Below are 21,235 nucleotides of genomic sequence, written 5' to 3' on the forward strand. Positions count from 1 at the left end.
GTCCCGACGTCTGCCTCTCATGGTCCAGGCGCACGCATAGCAGATATGGAAATTGCGTGTTGAAGAATTGCCGTCCGGACGTTCATCCCCCTTGGTCCGAACGCGCAAAGCCTTATATGGAAATTACTTGCAGCGGACGTGCGATCGTTCGGACGACAGTGTCTCACCGTCCGGACGCAGGTCTTAAACAGGAAAGATTTTCAGTGAAATTTTTGGAAAATCCTGTCGCACAGTTGTCCGTCCAAACGGCCCAAGAGCACCGTCCGGACGGCGTCCGTACAGATTACAGCAGTCCCCCATTCTACACCTCAGCCTATAAATAGAGGCCCCTGGGCATTGAGAACTGCAAGAATTCGGTATTGAATTCCACAAGAGCTCAGAGAAGTTCAAAATCCCTTTGAAGCCGTTTCAAGTGTGCTGCACTACAACTGAAGTCTATCTTAGAGGTCGGCTCTAAGATAAGGAATTCCATTGAAGACCCCTTCAGGTAGGAGACCTGGTTGGGAAGCGTTCGTGTTGGGTTACACGTCAGAGAGCAAGGTACGACCACTGCATCGGGTTAATGTGAGTGTTACTATCTTGTATCTAGCTTTGTCTTCTGAATAGTGGAATTCCTGGGTTTGGCTGCCCCGAAGTGGTTTTTCTCTTAATTGAGTTTCCACTTCGTCAACAAAAACTATGTGTCTTTTATTTTCTGCTGTGCTTGATTTTTGTTGACTCTTGTTGCACACACTTTCTTTTAGAAGTCAATTTCAATTTTCAATTGGTATCAGAGCTTGGTACACTCTGAGAAGATTAAATTTCTTGAGTGTTATTTATTTGACTTCTACAATGTCTAATTTGAGTATGCATGAAGTTGCTTCTGTTTCTCATGATATGTCTGTTCATAGAACCATGTTTGTTAAGCCTATTATGTCTCATACTCAATCTATCTGTGGGAGTAAAGGGGTAAATTAGTCTATACCTACCTGTCATCACTGTGGTGTTACTGGTCATATACGCCTAAATTGTTTCCAGATTAGGTCCCAAAAACCTAGGAACAACACTCTTGCCCCTAGAAAAGATGAACTAGGTTTTACAGAACAAGTCAAAATGTTAGGTGATCAAGTTAATCTCATTAGTGGGAAGTTAGCATGCCTCACCCCTAATGAGCAAAGATCTGTCCTGGTAAATAATCATAAGAAAACTTCCAAACAAGTCTGGGTCAAAAGGAAGATAATCTGTGTTTAGTTTCTCATACTGCACTGAAAATTCTTGATACTTGTTTGTGGTATTTGGATAGTGGTTGTTCTAAGCACATGACAGGTGACAAGACATTACTGAAAGAAGTTCAGATGGGCAAAGGTGGATGGATCACCTATAGAGATGGGAGTCAATCCAAAGTTATTGGAAAAGGAATCATTGATATTCCAGGTCTCGGGGCATCACATGACGCTTTGTACGTAGAAGGGCTCAAGGCAAATCTTCTCAGCATCAGCCAATTTTGTGATAATGACTTGGTGGTGCAATTCTCCAAAAATGAATGAAATATATTTGACAGCAGTGGTAGATGGCTTATGGGGGGAGAAAAAACTACTGACAACTGTTATGGTCTTCCTGGTCTCACTACAGATCCTCAGATCTTCTGCAATAAAGCAACCATAGATGACAGTGAGCTGTGGCATCGGAGGTTAGGACATTTAAATTTCTCAGATATGTTAAAAATTGCTGGCAGAGAAATTGTTAAAGATCTACCCAAAATAGAGAAGACTGGGAAAGGAATCTGTGGTGCTTGTCAACTGGGGAAACAGATTCGGGCAGCCCATAAAAAGACCTCAAGTATTCATACTTCAAAAAATTCAGAATTGCTGCACATGGATCTCATGGGTCCCACTAGAACTGCTAGTCTGGGTGGGAAAAGATATATTCTGGTTATTGTGGATGATTTCTCTCGATATTCTTGGGCTATCCCCCTTCGGGAAAAATCTGATGCTTTTGATGCAGCTCAGCATTTATTCAAGAAGATTCAGGTTGAGCAAAACTGCCAGATTATGAGAATCCGCAGTGATCATGGAAGAGAATTTGAAAATTCCAAATTCGAAGAATTCTGTCTCTTATACGGAATCAAGCAAGAATTTTCCTCTCCTATCACTCCTCAGCAAAAGAGTTGTTGAAAGAAAGAACAGGGTTATTCAGGAGATGGCTCATGTGATGATCCACTCAAGGAATCTTGCTCAACATTTCTGGGGAGAAGCAGTTAATACTGCATGCCACATTATCAACAGAGTATACCTGAGGCCTGAAACAAACAAGACTCCCTATGAAATTTGGCGAGGTAAGAAACCCACTGTAAAGTATTTCAAAACTTTTGGAAGTAAATGCTATATCCTTCGTGACAAGGAGAATCTTGGGAAGTTTGATTCCAAGAGTGATGAAGGTATATTCCTAGGATACTCCCCAAACAGTCGTGCCTACAGGGTCTTCAATAAAAGGACAGAGACTGTGATGGATAAATGTGGTTGTTGATGATGAAGAAGATGAGAGACCAAGCAGCAGTGAAGAAAGTCAGCTCAATACAGTGGAGCCAGCTCAAGCAGATTGTACTAAGTCTTCTCCAAACATGTCTCCAGAGAAATCTCCCTCTCCCACAGCTTCGGACACCACCTCTTGTACTTCTGAAGATGAGGATATTTCTACTAATCAGCCTAAGCAAGCATGGGTAAAGCACAATCATCCTCCTCAGCAGCTCCTCGGAACCATAAATGAAGGGTGTAGGCTAAGAAGTAGGGTCATTTAGCCCAATAGTGAAGTAGCCAATCAAGTTTCCTACAGCTGCTACCTTGCTCAGTTATAACCCAAGAAAGTTGATGAAGCTTTACAAGATGAAGGATGGGTGTCTGCCATGCATGATGAGCTCCATCAATTCACCAGAAATGATGTTTGGACCTTGGTTCCCCGTCCTGCTAAACATAACATCATTGGCCTTAAGTGGATCTTCAAGAATAAAATAGATGAGCATGGCACTGTGGTCAGGAATAAAGCTCGCCTCACTGCTCAGGGATATACTCAGATAGAGGGAATAGACTTCGATGAAACCTTTGCTCCAGTTGCCAAGTTAGAATCCATCAGAATTCTTCTCTCCATTGCTTGTCATCTTGGGTTCAAGCTATACCAGATGGACGTAAAGAGTGCTTTTCTGAACGGTATTCTTCAAGAAGAAGTTTATGCAGAACAACCAAAGGGCTTTCAAGACCCTCATCATCCCCATCATGTGTACAAATTGAAGAAGGCATTATATGAACTTAAGCAGGCCCCTCAAGCAAGGTATGAGCGTCTCACCACTTATCTCCTAGCTAAGGGGTTCACAAGGGGACAAGCTGATCGAACCCTGTTTATCAGGCAACAAGGTACTCACAAACTCATCGCTCAAATTTATGTTGATGACATCATTTTTGGAGCCACTTTAGACTCTCTTGCCCATGAGTTCTATGAGGAAATGAAGCAGGAATTTGAGATGAGCATGATTGGTGAGTTGAACTACTTCCTTGGCCTTCAAGTTAAGCAAACTGCTAAAGGCATCTCTTTATCTCTCAGTCTAAGTATGCTAAGGATCTGGTCAAACGATTTGGTTTGGATGGAAAAAGTCGTGCTCGCACTCCCATGAGCACCACTGTCAAGATTAGCAGTGATCTTGCAGGAAATTCTATTGATCCATCCCTTTACAGGAGCATGATATGGAGTCTTCTGTATCTTACAGCTAGCAGACCGGACATTGCTTTCAATGTGGGAGTATGTGCTCGTTTTCAGGCAAATCCTAAGGAATCTAACCTCACTGCAGTAAAACGTATCATCAGGTATGTCAATGATACCCTTTCTTATGGCATTTGGTATTTTAGGGAAACAAACCTTGTTGTTGCAGGATACTCTGATGCAGATTGGGCTGGAAATGCTGATGATCGAAAGAGCACCTCGGGAGGATGTTTCTATGTGGGGAATAATCTTGTTGCATGGATGAGCAAGAAACAAGCCTCCATATCTCTCTCCACTACTGAGGCTGAGTATATTGCTGCGGGTAGCTGTTGTACCCAATTACTATGGATGAAGACATTGCTGGGGGACTACAGATTCTCTCAAGATACTATGATTGTCAATTGTGATAATACTAGTGCCATCAATATTTCCAAGAACCCTGTTCAGCATTCTCGGACCAAGCACATCGACATCAGACATCACTTCTTACGTGATCTTGTGGAATCCGAGGTAGTCTCACTCTCATTCATCCCCACTAAAAACCAATTGGCTGATATTCTTACCAAACCTCTAGATGGTAGTAGGTTTGAGTCCCTTCGAAAAGCCATTGGTGTGTGTGCCATGTTTTAGACATGATGTTCCACGCTGGGATAAGCTTCTTGCCCGCATGATGTTGTTATATAAAAATAAAAAATAAAAAAAAATAAAAATTTTAGCAGGTTGGTCCCTTCTAAGGTATGTCAGCTCTCTCATGCATTTTACTTGGTTTATTAGTTCACTATGCATGGATGAATTTTTCTTACATATGGTTGAGAACACAAATCTGACATATGCAAAGGTTTCCTGCTCACTTGCTTTGATTGATAGCTTCTTTTCCTCATGCGATGAAAAATGTGCACTATCTACGACCCTCCTATAAGGTACATCTTTCCTTCTCTGACCTTTCTATTTCTAGAAATTCTGGATAAGAGAAGAAGTTTTTGATACGATGACCAAATTGACCTTATGCTAGTTGAACCTAGAGCCTATAAACTCTGGCACTCCCTATAGTTTGCAGCACCATAAGAAACAAGCAGTTAATCGTATGAAATTTATGCTTTACAGTATATATTCTCTGCTTCTGTGCTACTTTTGCTTTATGCCTTGCCCTTTACTTGCAAGTAAAACATTTACGTTGTCCTTCATGGTACAAGTAAATCACTTAGGTGCTGTATCGCAGGGGGAGTGTATCAGATGAGGGTGGCTAGGCCCTAGTAAGGTTTGACTTTTGGCTTATCTTCCATTTATTTTCTCTCTTGTCTAAGAAAATCTAGTTGCAATTGGTCAAAATATTGAAAGTCATACCTTATGGGTAAAGGTCTTCACACACCCACACATTGCATGAGCAAATAGTGCTACTTTCCGTACTCGAGTTGCAAGGGAATCTGTGCCTATCTTACTTTTGTCTATCAACTGTATGTTTGAATAATTTTGACATGCTTTGTGTCTAATTTCTTAAGACAGGGATACATGCGCGTGCTCTTATACTTGTGAAAGACCTATTCATGCTGCTTTTTCTTCTTTCCATTCATCTTGATGTTTTCCTTCCTTTTTGTTTGTAAAACTGGTTGACTTATATTACTCTGTTTACCCGGGTCCTTCTGAGACCGTTAGGGGGAGTAATTTTTATAACAGTTGGTTTTTATTACTATGTTTTACCCTTTACCCTTTGTGACAAAAATGGGGAGCAATTTTCAACTTTTGGACCGGGAATGTATTTCCAAACTGGTCATGTGATTTTTGTCCCAGAATGGCGAAAGGGGGAGTTTGTTAGTATTTTGGCCTCATTCTGTTTTTGGACAAAATCACTTATGTGTAAAGATGCTGTAAACAGGGATTCCACTTGTCAGAGCATTTTCAGAAGACTCTGCACTGCGAAAAAGATAGAAGATTTCAGTTTCCCTGTCAGCTGTTCGGATGACGTGTCTTCCCGTCCGGACGCCCATCTGTCCACTGTTCCATCCGTCCGGACGACGTGTTCATCCCAACCAGATGCCAGACAGACCAGCATCATCCATCCGGACGACGTATCTTTTCCGTCTGGACCCTACACTGTATCGAGAAGCTTCTGTTCTAGCTTGCATCCGTCTGGACATCTCAGCAGCCCGTCCGGACGCCTCTCAGTACTTGAACAATCTCAGATTCTTTCCAAGTTCCAATAAAGGGAAGATTGATTAACCGTCCGAACGATGTGGTATCCCGTCCGGACGCGCGTCTCCTTAAGGCAAGAATCGCAATTCAAATGTCACAGTCCGGATGTCAGTCAGCCTTGGTCCAGACGCGCGCTCATCAGTTAAGGAAATTGCCGATTTGACTTCAACCGTCTGGACGTCTGCCTCTCATGGTCCGGACGCACGCATAGCAGATATGGAAATTGCGTGTTGAAGAATTGCCGTCCGGATGTTCATCCCCCTTGGTCCGGACGTGCAAAGCCTTATATGGAAATTACTTGCAGCGGACGTGCGACCGTCCGGACGACAGTGTCTCACCGTCCAGACGCAGGTCTTAAACAGGAAAGATTTTCAGCAAAATTTTTGGAAAATCCTGTCTAACAGTTGTCCATCTAGACGGCCGAAGAGCACCATCCGCATGGCGTCCGTACAGATTACAGCAGTCGCCCATTCTGCACCTCAGCCTATAAATAGAGGCCCCTAGGCATTGAGAACTGCAAGAATTCGGTATTGAATTTGGTATTGAATTCCACAAGAGCTCAGAGAAGTTCAAAATCCCTCTGAAGCCGTTTCAAATGTGCTGTGCTACAACTGAAGTCTATCTTAGTGGTCGGCTCTAAGATAAGGAATTCCATTTAAGACCCCTTTAGGTAGGAGACCTGGTTGGGAAGCGTTCGTGTTGGGTTACACGTCAGAGAGCAAGGTACGACCACTGCTTCGGGTTAATGTGAGTGTTACTATCTTGTATCTAGCTTCGTCTTCTGAATAGTGAAATTCTTGGGTTTGGCTGCCCCGGAGTGGTTTTTCTCTTAATTGAGTTTTCACTTCGTCAAGAAAAACTATGTGTCTTTTATTTTCCGCTGTGCTTGATTTTTGTTGACACTTGTTGCACACACTTTCTTTTAGAAGTCAATTTCAATTTTCATAATCTATTTAAAATTTCTATCTGCAGGGAAATTTGTACTGATTGAGTTCTTAACTCTCAATTATATCTTTGTATATATTTGAAATGCCATTTGAGTACTTTATCATTGATTATACATGGGTGTTCTGAAACTAACTTTAGGGAAAAATATTTTTCTTCAAATTTTCCTTCAGTTTCGGATTTTCAGTGTGAAGTGCCTAGACAGACCTACTCTTGGGTCCGGATGCGTGAAACTCAGTAGTTCGGATGGTTAAGTGACACGTCTGGACGCGCACCGTTCTGCTGAGTGCTGATTTTGCAGTGGTTGTCTGGACAAGTAAGTTGCGCGTCCGGACGAGTACCCTACAGGTTTTAAAACCGCATCTTTTCCCCCCTATGCCGCGCATCCCTCTTTCCTCTTGCGATTTTTTGTGGTTTTGTGCGTTTTTCTCATGCCTTCTCACGAGTTCTCATCCTCTTTTGTCTTTTTCTGCATATTATCTCCATTCCAGGTATTTTATTCTATCTTTTATATTCTTTTCAGTTTATTTGAACTGTTAGAATTTTAAGACTCTTTTGGAATATTTTGCTGAGATAAATAATGCATGGCTTGCTTATATTTTCTGTTGCTGGGGTTGGTTTAATTTTATTTATGTTGTTAGACTGCTATTTTTCATTTGTAAATTTTTTGGGTAGCCAGTTTATTGCCGTTATAATGCCAAAATTTTTCTGGAACTAATAAAATTTCATTGGTGTAATTTTCTTTGGCAAACTATTTGGGTAATATTTTTTTGTAGAACTATGTCTGCTAGTAGCTCCCAGTGCAGAGTGAGACAGAGGACAGAGGAAGGACATGTTGCCACTATGGCTAAAGTGGCAAATAGGAAAGCACTTGTAGCGAGGAACATCCTCAGAGTTGATATTATGAGGCCTCCATTGGATTTCCTTGCTGAGATTATCGAGGCAAATCACTTGGGATACTTGTACACCTGTGCATGTCCTATGTATCCCAGGCTTGTACGAGAGTTTTACTGGTGTCTAGAGGTCGTTCAGGATGATGATTGTGGGATCATACTTCAGACCACTGTTCAGGGGCAGACTATTCAGATTGATCCTCAGGCCATCAGTACCATCATTGGCGTTCCGGTGCAGCCTCTTTCAACCAATCTATTCTCAGAGGCCATTAAGTCTCCTAGCATAGAGCAGCTCTGGTATTTCTTTGATGCTCATCCACAGGGTGACGAGCATGCTCATGCTCACATCAAGATCGGTGCCTTTTCTCCCCCACATTAACTGCTTGCAATGATTGTTTTGCACAATCTATGGCCCACAACTCGTAGGAGTGAGCTCGTTTTGAAGAGGGCCCAATTTCTTTATGCCTTATGTATGAGGATGCCTTTCTACTTGTGCAAGCACATCCTCAACCGTATGCTGGAGATGAGAGATGATCACTCTACAGGGCTTCTATTTGTGTGGTCACGAAGTTCTATCTCCAGGTTGTGACAGACATATCTACAGAGCCCAAGATGAGAGTACATGACTCTCTTGACATTCAGACTCTCATGAAGTCTAATGCCCAGCTGCAGCATGAAGGTTAAGACGAAGCTCCTCAGCCACCACTAGTTCAGTTTGAGATACGTACCGGAGCTTCATCTTCTTAGACTGCTCCTCCTCCTCCATAGTATGATGCTGGATTTGCTCATATTATGGCTGCATTGAGCTCTCTTCAGAGGGATGTTAGCTCTATTTAGCGGGAGGTCAGCTCTATCAATACTAGAGTTGAGCAGTGCCAGCTAGATCTCCAGGATTGTCTCAAGTACCATCATCCTTCTTGTGATGATGAGGATTGAGTGATTATTTACTCATTTTTTGAGTTTTGTTGGTTTATTTTGAGACAATTTTTATTGTTTTCCTGTTTTGGATGTTTGTAAACTTTTATAACTCTGGTTTTTATTTACTCTTTTTACTGTTGTCTTATTGAGACATTAAGGGGGAGTATTTTTTAGCTGGTTTTTCTACTCTATTTAACTCTTTGTCCTTTTAAGACAAAAAGAGGGAGTATTTTTTGTTTTGGACTAAGAATGTATTTTTAAATCGGTCAAGTGATTTTTGTCCTAGAATGGCCAAAGGGGGAGTTTATTAGTTTGTGTTGGCTGCATTCTATTTGACGAAATCACTTCTTGTAAAGTTACTATTTTAATCAAGGATGCCGTATATTTAGAGGCTTCATTTCAGAAAAGTGCTTCAAGATATTTGAAGAAGATTCTGTGCATATTCCAACTCAAAAAAGTTGGATTCTAAGTTTCCGTCCGGACGACCTAGTCATTCGTCCGGACGCTCATCAGTGTCTAGAAGATTCTCAATGCTCCAACGTACATCGATCCGGACGTCATGGCAACACGTTCAGATGCACTTCAGAGGTTTGAAGAATTAGGTTTTCCTTCGCAGACACATATATGGGAAGACAGCTACATCCATCCGGATGACAGAGCAAAACCGTTCGGACACGATCCTTAATAAGGCAATACGTGGAGAAGAATTGCAACCGTTCGGATGTTAAAGCAACACCTTCCAGATGCGGTCCTTATTATGGAAGTTACGTGCAGCAGAGATGCAACCGTTTCGCAGCTGGGGCAACTCCGTTTGGATGCGGCCTTAATATGAAAACGCGTGGAGTGCGTTATGGAAAGCTGGTTGCATGGAAGACCTTCTGGATGCTCTATGCTTCTGTCAGGACGCCGCCTAGATAATTCAGAGACAGACTCGATTTAGGTATTCTTAGCCTATAAATAGAGGCCTCTAGGCATGTATTCTTTACAGAATTTGGTATTGAATTCTTTATAGCTTAGAGAGGGTGTTTAGGGAGAAATTGTGAAGATCTGCTAGCTTTCAAGCTTTTGCCGTTGTGCTGTTGCTGTGCTTGTGATTGAAGTCTATCTTAGGGAGGAGTCCTAAGGTAAAGGAATCCATAGAAGACCCATTTCAGGTAAGAGACTTGGTTGGGAGACGTTCACGTTGGGTTACGTGTTACAGTGCAAGATAGATCGCTGCATCGGGTATGTGAGTGTTACTGTCTTTTACTAGCTCTGTCTTCTGATAGTGTGAAAATTATTGGACTTCGAATTTATCAAGTGTGTGCAATAGTGTGCAACAAAATATCATAATGGAGAAAATAAAGAGACAGATATTTTATTGACGAAGTTGAAACTCAATCAAGAGAAAAACCACTTTGGGCCAGCCAAACCTAGGATATCCACTATTCAAAAGACAAAGCTAGTACATAGACAGTAACACTCACATACCCGATGCAACGATCGTATCTAGCACTCTAAAGTGTAACCCAACACAAACGCTTCCCAACCAAGTCACCTACTTGAAGGGGTCTTCAATGGAATCCTTTACCTTAGGGCCAACCCCTAAGATAGACTTCAGTTCAGCACAACAACAACACTTGCAAAGGCTTGAGAGAGGACGCTTCACCACAATAACTCTTACAATAAACTCTCTAAGCTTCTATGGAATTCATTGCTGAATTCTTACAAACAACATGCCTAGGGGCCTCTATTTATAGGCTATAAGAATCCAAATTCGTGTTTGACTTGAATTACCTAGGCGACGTCCGGACGGTAGTTGAGGGTGTCCATACGGACAACTGTGCAACCGGCTTTCTAAATTCGCATGATATTCTTTCCTGTATAGGGCTGCATCTAGACGGTGTTGCCCTAGTGTCCGAACAGTTGCACTTTAGATGCATGCAATTTCCATATCTAGACTTTGAGCATCCGGACCATGAAGGCTAATGTTCGGACAGTTGAACTGATGCACACAATTTCCATATATGAAGCTTGAGAGTTTGAACCATGAAGACTAACGTCCGAACGGTTGAACTTTGTATGCACGACTTGCCTTATGAAGGAGAGTGTCCGGACGGGAACACACATTGTCCTGATGGTTCCAGCTGTCTTCCCATATCTGTGTTTTGGAAAGATATCTTTCAACCTGTCAAACACTGAAAGGCATCCGGCCGTGTTGCTGAGACGTCCGGATGGATGCAAGCTGGAGTAGTTTGAAGGTTCTCGACACATAGGAAAGTTCGGACGGAATGTTCTCATCATCCGGAGGAATGATACTTGGACAGTTGAGCGTCCAGACAGAATATCACATCGTCCGGACGGATGCAAGGGATCCGATTTTTCTAACTTGGAATCTGTGCAGAATCTTCTAGAAGCATAGCTCTGAAAGGAAGACTTCTGAAAATGACTGAACCCCTGATAAAAAGCATCATCACAAGAAAGTGATTTTGTCCAACAGAATGCAGCCAATTACAAATCAACAAACTCCCCCTTTGGCCATTTTGGGACAAAAACACTTTACCGGTTAAAAAATAAACTCCCGGTCAAAATAAAAAATTACTCCCCATTTTTGTCATAAAATGACAAAGGGTAAAACAGAGTAATAAGAAAAACCACAAATAAATTACTCCCCCTAAATGTCTCAGCAAGACAAGGGTAAATAGAGTAATAAATATCCAAGAGTTAAAATGTTAAAAACAAATTATCCCAAAAAAAGAAAGAAAGATAATATGTCTCAAAATAAATAATAACACCAAGCACAAAAAAAAAAATCAAGTAGCCTCAGCCATAGGCGCATCATCCTCATCATCACTGCTGGATGAATGGTGGTGCTTGAGACACTCCTGGATGTCCAACTGGCTCTGCTCCACACAGAGGTTGACAGAATGAACCTCCTATTGCATAGAGGAAACAACAAGCTGCATGGAACTCATACCCCCCTGAAGTGCAGCTAAAGCCTCTAGGATTTGAGCATATCCTGCATCCTGCTGTGGAGGCACTGGAACAGTCTGAGAAGAGGATCCTATATCAGGTACCACAACATGAATAGGAGGGGGCTGTGGAAAGTCATCGTGATCATCTCGCCATTTGACTTCATCAATGTCTGCTTGCTGATGGGATCCTGAATTTTCATCTTCGACTTTCTAGCCACACCAACGCTTGTCTGTAAAATAATCTCAGTAAGCAAGCAGCCGAAGGTGAGATCGGTATTATTCTCATGAGCCTCTAGCATAACACCAATAATATGATTGCATAGACAGAAAGGAAAGCGCGATCAAATGGCATATACAAACTGAGCCCTCTTCAGAATTAAATCATTTCGCCTAACAACCGGCCAGAGATTGTGCTGGATGACCTTGGCAAGCATGCGATGCGGGGAGGACAGAGCACTGATCCTGATGGTAGATGCTCGCTCCTCGCCCTGTGGGACAGCATGAAAGAATTCCCGGAGTGTAATGCCCAGTAAATTCAAGCTCTTAAGAAATCATTGATATTGTTGAGGAGACAATATCCACATGTTTTTATAAGCAAACCTAAAGTTGTTTCGAAAAATTAAAAGATCAAAACCTAAAAACCCTTAAAAACTTAAAAGTTACATTTAAGCTTTAAACTTTGATTGAACCGAAAACCAGTCAAACGAACTCAGATTTAGATAATTCAAAGACCGTTGTACTTACAAAAGAAAGATCTATCATATGGAAAAAGTTAGTAAAAAAGTCCACCAGTTGACTTTTTGACCCGAGCCTAAATAACCCAACTGTCGATATTAAATGAAAAACTGTCAAGAATAATATCTCCATGCTTCTAGAAACATTTATGTATAAAAAACAAGAGTAATGATGAAAGGATAGGATATCTCATAGAGTAATCATGAAAAGGAGGAAAAATCAATAAAGCAAGTGTGAACGCTGCAAGTGGATAAAAGATATTTTGGCTTTATAGACAGAAACTTTGACTTGACCGAAACTACGTCAAAACGAACTCAAAATGAGACGAACCAAAAAGAGAAAATGTTTGTCATGAAGTCCTCTATCTACCCTCAAAATTTCACGTCAATCGGAGTACGTTTGACCATCGAAATAAATCTCGGAGTAGGCCCTCTAGTTGGACGAAAATTCTAAATTCTAAATTTACAAGACATTATCCAATAAGCTAAATCTTTTATTACATTTTGGACCTAAATACCCCTACCTTCCTCCTATAAATAAGCATGCAAGGCTCGTTGTTTTCCACACAAATCCTAGACAACTTCCTTGAAAGCTTTGTGCTTTGGTTTTCTCTCCCTTTTTCTCTCCTTCTACCACACAACCACTTCGGTGTTCTTGAAGTTATTTTCTCTCCAAATCAAATTGGTAAGTAAATCTTGACACTTCTTCCTTACTATTTGATTTCATTACTTTTTATAAATTGTTTAAAAGACCCAATAAGCTTAAGAGATAAAAGAATTAAAGTAAAGGGGTAATATAAATTGCTTTTACATTTCATTGTCCTCATGACTGATCTTATGACTTTCATGAGTTGATCGTATTTATATTTCGTATTTAAATTTCATTGTTCTCGTGACTGATCTTATGACTTTCATGAGTTGATCGTATTTATATTTCATATTTAAATTCATTGTCCTCATGACTGATCTTATGACTTTCATGAGTTGATCGTATTTATATTTCGTATTTAAATTTCATTGTCCTCGTGACTGATCTTATGACTTTCATCAGTTGATCGTATTTATATTTCGTATTTAAATTCATTGTTCTCATGACTGATCTTATGACTTTCATGAGTTGATCGTATTTATATAAACTGCTTTTACATTTCATTGTCCTCATGACTGATCTTATGACTTTCATGAGTTGATCGTATTTATTTACTTGTTTATTTATTGTGTTACTACGGAGTTGGTTTAATCCCCCGTATTTATTTTATCATTTATTGCCTTACTACAAAGTGGCTATGCCGCTAATTTTCTATCCCTTTGCGTATTTATTTTATAATTTATTGTATTCCTACAAAGTGGCTATGCCGCTAATTTTCTATCCCTTTACGTATTTATTTTATAATTTATTGTATTACTACAAAGTGGCTATGCCGCTAATTTTCTATTCCTTTGCATATTTATTTTATCATTTATTGTATTCCTACAAAGTGGCTATGCCGTTAATTTTCCTATCCCTTTAAATAAAAATATTATCCTGTTAGAATTCATGTTGAAGTAATTACCTTTTAATTGATAACTAAAAACGATGAGTAAAGTGATGTAAAAATATACACATTTTTAATATTGGAAAAAGGACTGATGTATATATCATCTTCTTTGTATATATTTTGTTACAGAAAAGGAGCTAAGAAACTACACCAAGGAGTGTAAGTATGGATGTACTTACTGAGGAATGATTCTATGTTTCATTAGGACTGTGTGGTGTGTGTTTATTGCATGTGGTTGTTCATGCATTGCATGTTGTGTCCAATTAATATAACGGCTGATGAGATAGCCATCAACAAGCTGATGTAGTAGCAAGGGGAAGGAAGGCTAGTCAGTGGATCCAGGGGGTTCAGAGTGACCCAGGGGTATCCGAAGGCCTAATATATAACTAATGCTGGGACCAGTAGGATTCCAGTACAAACAGGTAAGACTTTAAGTGTGAGGCAAAGGACGTGAACGGGTTCAAATAACCTAGAACGAGAGGTCTGAAGTAAGATGATCCTAAAACACAAACTAAATAGTTACTACGATGCATATTCATACAACCCTTACATTTGCATTCTATATGAATTGTTATTAGATTGATGGTAACGTAGATATGAAAATAGATGACTCACTTGTTTGTCTATGCAAATATGATAACGCCGTATTTGCATAGTTACTGATGCAGATCTGGAGAATGAAGGCATGGACCCATATGCCAGTTTCGATGGTTTTTGAAACCATCAACGAATTATCATGTGCTAGCTTAGAAATTACTAGTTGCACTTGTATGTGTTTTGTTTTATGGCATGTAAATATTTATAACAATGTCATGTTCGACATGTTTTATGTTATATGCTTATGTGCCGCCTGTGGCACTAATTTTGATGCACCTAGTGTGCATATAGGATGTAAAGATAAACCTAAGTAACTTTTAACAAATGTATCGAGGTATTTCAGTCAGCTCTAAATGTGTTATGCTATCAATTCCTAAGGCTTTAGAAGAAAAAAAAATATATTCCGCTGCGAGAGTTTATCTCTGATGTAGTAATGTCACGTGGAAACCGGAGGTTTCTGCTTACGAATTTGCAGGCTCAAATTTGGGGCGTTACACGGAGCTTATCCAAGGAAGGAGGCAAGACAACTTCATTGTAAAGGCTGGTAGAAATTTGAAGAACTGGCACTTCAATGATCTAGCTGATAAACTGAGGATCAACCATAATAATATGCCCCGTAATGGTAGACTGTAGGACAATTTTGTGGTCATCATCCTGAACTACCTCGAGATGAGCATAAAACTCTCGGACCATTCTAGTGAGAATAACACATGCACAGTTGTGAAGGTAGCCCCAGTTATAGGTTTGGATAATCTCATCGATACTATCCAGGGGAGCCGCCATAACATCCGCTTGAACAACATTGTGCTCTGCAATTACTAGCTTGTTCATTATCTTGGCTCGGGAAGCTGCCACATCCTCCTCTATCCTTTATTGGACTCTACGTTGTGGACTGCTAGTAGACATGATTATGCAAAAATAACCAACAAGGTCTGCCAAAAATATTTTCAAAAATATTAGATTCTTGTTAGTTCCAAAAAAATTCGGCATTATAACTGCAATAAAATGGACTCTTCCAAAATTTTACAAACAACAAATAACCCAATACAGTCCAAAGGAACGCCAAAACAGATAATCCCAATGTAGTAGATATCACAAATATGCATTTTTAATCACAAACATATTCCCAAAAGATTCAATATTCTAACAATTAATAAAACACTGAGAAGAATAAAAAGAACACGAAAAGTACCTAGAATGGAGAGAAAAATGCACAAAAGGACAAAAAATCTGAGAAATCGTGAGAAAACTCGAGAAAAACGCACACAAATGAGACAAAAACAAAAGATAAAGAAAAGGGATGTTGCGGCTAGGGGAGAAAGTGATGCTTTAACCTTGTGGGGTCCCCATCCGGACGGATCACTAACTCTTCTGGATGCACGTTGCCACATAAGCATGCGACGATGTCGCGCTCGTCGGGACGGATCACCTGACCGTCCGGCCGTCTGAGTCGTAGCTGTTCGGACACTTCACACTAAAAAGCAGAAACTGAAGGAAAATTTGCAGAATAAATATTTTTCCTAATGTCAGCTTCAGAACACGCATGTATAATCAACTGATAAAGCAGTTAGATAGCATCTCAAAAATATTCAAAGATATAAAAGAGAGTTCAGAGTTCAATTATCACAAAAATTTCCTGTAGACAGAAATTTCAAATAGATTACTCAACTCATGCAATGCGTGTGTGTGTGTGAAGACTTTCTTGATAAGGTATGAAGCCTTTGCCCCTGTTGCTAGGTTAGAGTCTATCAGAATCCTTCTCTCTATTGCTTGTCATCTTGACTTCAAGTTATATCAGATGGATGTAAAGAGTGCCTTCTTAAATGGAGTTCTGCAAGAAGAAGTTTATGTAGAATAGCCAAAGGGTTTTCAAGACCCTCATCATCCCCATCATGTGTACAAGCTGAAAAAGGCACTATATGGGGTTAAGCAGGCTCCTCGGGCATGGTATGAGCGTCTCACCACTTATCTCCTGGCCAAGGGATTCACAATGGGACAAGCTGATTGAACTCTGTTTATCAGGCAACAAGGTACTCACAAACTCATTGCTAAAATTTATGTTGATGACATTATTTTTGGAGCTACTTTAGACTCTCTTGCCCATGAGTTCTCTGAGGAAATGAAGCAGGAATTTGAGATGAGCATGATTGGTGAGCTGAACTAATTCCTTGGCCTTCAAGTTAAGCAAACTGCTGAAGGCATCTTCATTTCTTAGTCTAAGTATGCTAGGGATCTGGTCAAACATTTTGGTTTGGATGGAAAAAGTAGTGCTCGCACTCCCATGAGCACCAGTGTCAAGATCAGTAGTGATCTTGTAGGCAAATCTGTTGATCCATCACTTTACAGGAGTATGATAGGGAGCCTCCTGTATCTTAAAGCCAGCCGACCAGACATTGCTTTCAGTGTGGGTGTTTGTGCTCGTTTCCAAGCAAATCCAAAGGAATCCCACCTCACTGCAGTTAAGCGTATCATCAGGTATGTAAATGATACCTTCTCTTATGGCATATGGTATTCTAGAGAAACAAATCTTGTTGTTGCAAGATACTCTGATGCAGATTGGACTGGAAATGCTGATGATAGAAAAAGTACCTCTGGAGGATGCTTCTATGTGGGGAACAATCTGGTAGCTTGGATGAGCAAGAAGCAAGCGTCTATTTCTCTCTCCATTGCTAAGACTGAGTATATTGCTGCGGGTAGCTACTGCACTCAATTATTGTGGATGAAGACGCTGCTGGAAGACTACGGATTCTCTCAAGATACTATGATTATCAACTGTGATAAGACTAGTGCGATTAATATCTCAAAGAATCCCGTTCAGCACTCTCGGACCAAGTACATCGACATCAGACATCACTTTTTACGTGAACTTGTGGAATTTGAGGTGGTTTCTCTCTCATTCATTCCCACTGAAAATCAATTGCCTGACATACTTACCAAACCTCTAGATGGTAGCAGGTTTGAGTCTCTTCGTAAAGCCATTGGTGTTTGTGCCATGTCCTAGAAATGATGTTCCATGCTAGGATGAATTCTTTGTCCTCTGATAGCATGATGTTGTAATAATAAAAAAAGAAAAAGAAAAAAAGGGGAGTCTTCGTAGCAGGGTAAGTCTTTCACAAGGTATGTCAGCTATTTCAGGTATTCTTTCTAGTTTACTAGTCTATTGAGCAATGATATATTATGTTTACATGTGGGTGGAAACATTAGTCTGACATGTACAAAGTTTTTCCTTGCTCATTGTTTTGTTTGATAGTCGCTTATCTCATGTGATGACCTCATGCACTATCCTAGACTCCCCAAAGGTGTGTATTTTTCCTTCTCTGACTGTTTGCTTCTAGAATTTCTGAAAAAGAGAAGAGGTTTGTGATAAGATGGTCAAATTGACTACAGGCTAGTTGAACCTAGGATCTCAAAACTCTGGCATTTCCTCTAGCCTGCAGCACCATAAGAATTGAGCAGTTATTCGTATGAATTTTGTGCTTTAAAATTGTCTATTCACTGCTTCTGTATTGAATTTGCAATATACATTACCCTCTATGAGCAAGTAAAAATTTATCTTATCCTTCATGGTACAAGTAAAACAATTCGGTGCTGTATCTCAGGGGGAGTGTATCAAATGAGGATGGCTAGGCCCTAGTAAAAGTAAGGTTTGACTTTTGGCTAATCTGTCACGGATTCTCTCTCTTCTTCAGGAAATCCAGTTGCTCTTGTCATGATTTTTCAAACCTTGTGGGTTCAGTCTTCACACACACACACGCATTGCATGAGTTGAGCAGGTTATCTTCATTATTTTGGCAGGGTAACTTTTGTTTCTGTTATACTGGTCTATCATCTCCATGTTCTCATAATTCTGACCTGCTCTATGACTAGTTTTTCAGACAGAAATACATGCGTGTGCTGCAATACTTGTGAAGGCCCTTACTTTGCTGCTTTCTCCCTATTCAGCAATTTTTCAGTCTTTGTTCTGATAACTGTTGAACTTATATTACTCTGTTTCCCGGGTCCTTATGAGACCGTTAGGGGGAGTAATTTTTATGACAGTTAGTTTATATTACTTTGTTTTACCCTTTGTCCCTTTGAGACAAAAATGGGGAGTAATTTTTATTTTTGGACCGATAATGTATTTCCAAACTGGTCAAGTGATTTTTGTCCCAGAATGGCCAAAGGGGGAGTTTGTTAGTATTTTGGCCCATTCTGTGTTTGGACAAAATCACTTAAGTGTAAAGATGCTGTAAACAGGGATTCCACTATTCAGAGTCTGCAAGTCAGAAGAATCCAAGTTCCTTTTCAGCCGTTTAGACGATCTAGCCATCCTGTCCGGACGCCCATCTGTCCACTGTTCCATCCGTCTGGACGACGTGCCATCCCGTCCGGACGCTAGACATACCAGCATCATCCGTCCGGACGAAGTTTTCATTCCGTTCGGACCCCATACTGTATCGAGAAGTTTCTATGCCATCTTGCATCCATCCGGACGTTTCAGCATCACATCCGGATGCCTCCCAGTACTCGATCAGCTCATGATTTCTTTCCAAGTTCCAAGAAAGGGAAGATCAGTCAACCGTCCGGACGATGTGGTATCCCGTCCGAACGCGCGTCTCCTTAAGGCAAGAATCGCAATTCAAATATGACCGTCCGGACGTCTGACAGCTATGGTTCGGACGCGCGTGCATCGAAGAAGGAAATTGCCGATTCGACTTCAACCGTCCGGACGACTGCCTATCATGGTCCGGACGCGCGCGCATTACCGATATAGAAATTGCATGTTGAAGAATAGCTGTCCGGACGCTCATCCCCCATGGTCCGGACGCACGAGAGCCTTATAAGGAAATTACTTGCAGTGGACGTGCTCCCGTCCGGACGATGCCCTTAAATAGGAAAGATTTCCCTGCAAATTTTTCAGAAAATCTTGTCGCATAGTTGTCCGTCCGGACGGCCCATGTCCACCATCCGGACGGTGCCCGGGTATATTTTGCCTGACGCTCATTTGAGCCCCCAGCCTATAAATAGAGGCCCCTGGGCACTGAGAACTGCAAGAATTCAGAATTGAATTCCTCAACTGCTCAGAGACGTGACATTTCCTCTGAAGCCCTTTTCAAGTGTGCTGTTGCTGTGCTACAACTGAAGTCTACCTTAAAGGTCGGCTCTAAGGTAAGGAGTTCCATTGAAGACCCCTTCAGGTAGGAGAACCTGGTTGGGAAGCGTTCGTGTTGGGTTACACGTCAGAGATCAAGATACGACAACTGCATCGGGTATATGTGAGTGTTACTGTCTTGTATCTAGCTTTGTCTTTTGAATAGTGGAATTCCTGGGTTTGGCTGCCCCGGAGTGGTTTTTCTCTTGATTGAGTTTCCACTTTGTCAATAAAAATCTCTGTGTCATTTACTTTCCGCTGTGCTTATTTTGTTGACACTTTGTGCACACACACTTCTTGTTTAAATTAGAAGTCAATTCAATTTTTCATTACAAAAAAAATCTCTCTCATAAGAATCTTCAAAAGCAAAAAGTCATAGAGAAAAAAAATTCACCTTAGAGGAGCCTTGGATAGTGCACATTTTCATCGCATGAGGAAAGTAACTATTAGTTTTTGTGTTGGCTGCATTCTGTTGGACAAAATCACTGCTATGTAATGTTGCTGTTTTCACAGGGATGCTGCTTTATCCAAAGTTTACTCTTCAGCTATGTTCTTCAAGAAGATTCTGTGAAGTTTTGAAGCAAGTTTATTTCGGTTCCTTGTCAGCCGTCCGGACGACGTGGTAATCCGTTCGGATGCGCATCAATCAGCAATATTCGTCCGGACGACGAGAACTTTCCGTTCGGACGACCATTAGTGGCTAGAAGCTTCGAACAGTTCAAGATTACATTCGTCCGGATGTAATGGCAAATCGTTCGGACGCTCTTCAGAGTTTGAGAAGATCCCAGTGTTCCAGTGCATCCGTCCGGACGACGTGGCTATACTGTCCGGACGCCATTCAGTGTTTGACAAGCATTAGGGTTTCTGCCTCAAGACAGTTATGGGAAGACGGCTGCTACCGTCCGCACGATGTGTGATCTCGTTCAGACGATGTCCTCTATAAGGAAAGAACGTGCATACCAAGTTCAACCGTCCGGACGTTAGCCTTCATGGTCCGAACGATCAAGCTACATATATGGAAATTACGTGCACCAGTTCAACCGTCTGGGCGACTATCCTCCTGGTTCGGACGCTCCAAAGCCTTATTATGGTAATTACATGCAGCCAAAGTGCAACTGTTCGGACGCTAGGGCAACACCATCCGGACGCGGCCTTTATATGGAAGCTTTCAGTGCTACTTTGGAAAGGCGGTTGCAGTTGACCGTTTGGACGCTTGGTCAAGCCGTCCGGACACCCTCGAGTATTTTGGTCATAACGTTTTACTCAAATATCGGATTGGGACAAAATTAGCGTCGTTGGAAAGCTCAAAAAAAGTTCTATAAATTGAGCTTCCAGAAGGCCATTACTAGTGTCCGGAGGGCCCTGTAGAAAATTCCAGAATTACTTTTCGGACAAGAAAAACTTGGCCCGTCCGAACGGCCCAAGGCTCCCGTCCGGACGTGCATGTCTCAGACTCTGTTTTTGACTCGATTTTGGGTTTCCAAAGCCTATAAATAAGAGGCTTGAGGCATACTTTCAACACAGAATTCGGTGGTGAATTCTATACAGCTTAGAGAGGGTGTTTAGGGAGATATTGAAGATCTGCTAGCTCTCTAGCTTTGCTAGT

The sequence above is a fragment of the Alnus glutinosa genome, chromosome 4, assembly GCF_958979055.1.
Source record: "Alnus glutinosa chromosome 4, dhAlnGlut1.1, whole genome shotgun sequence".
Lineage (NCBI taxonomy): Eukaryota > Viridiplantae > Streptophyta > Magnoliopsida > Fagales > Betulaceae > Alnus > Alnus glutinosa.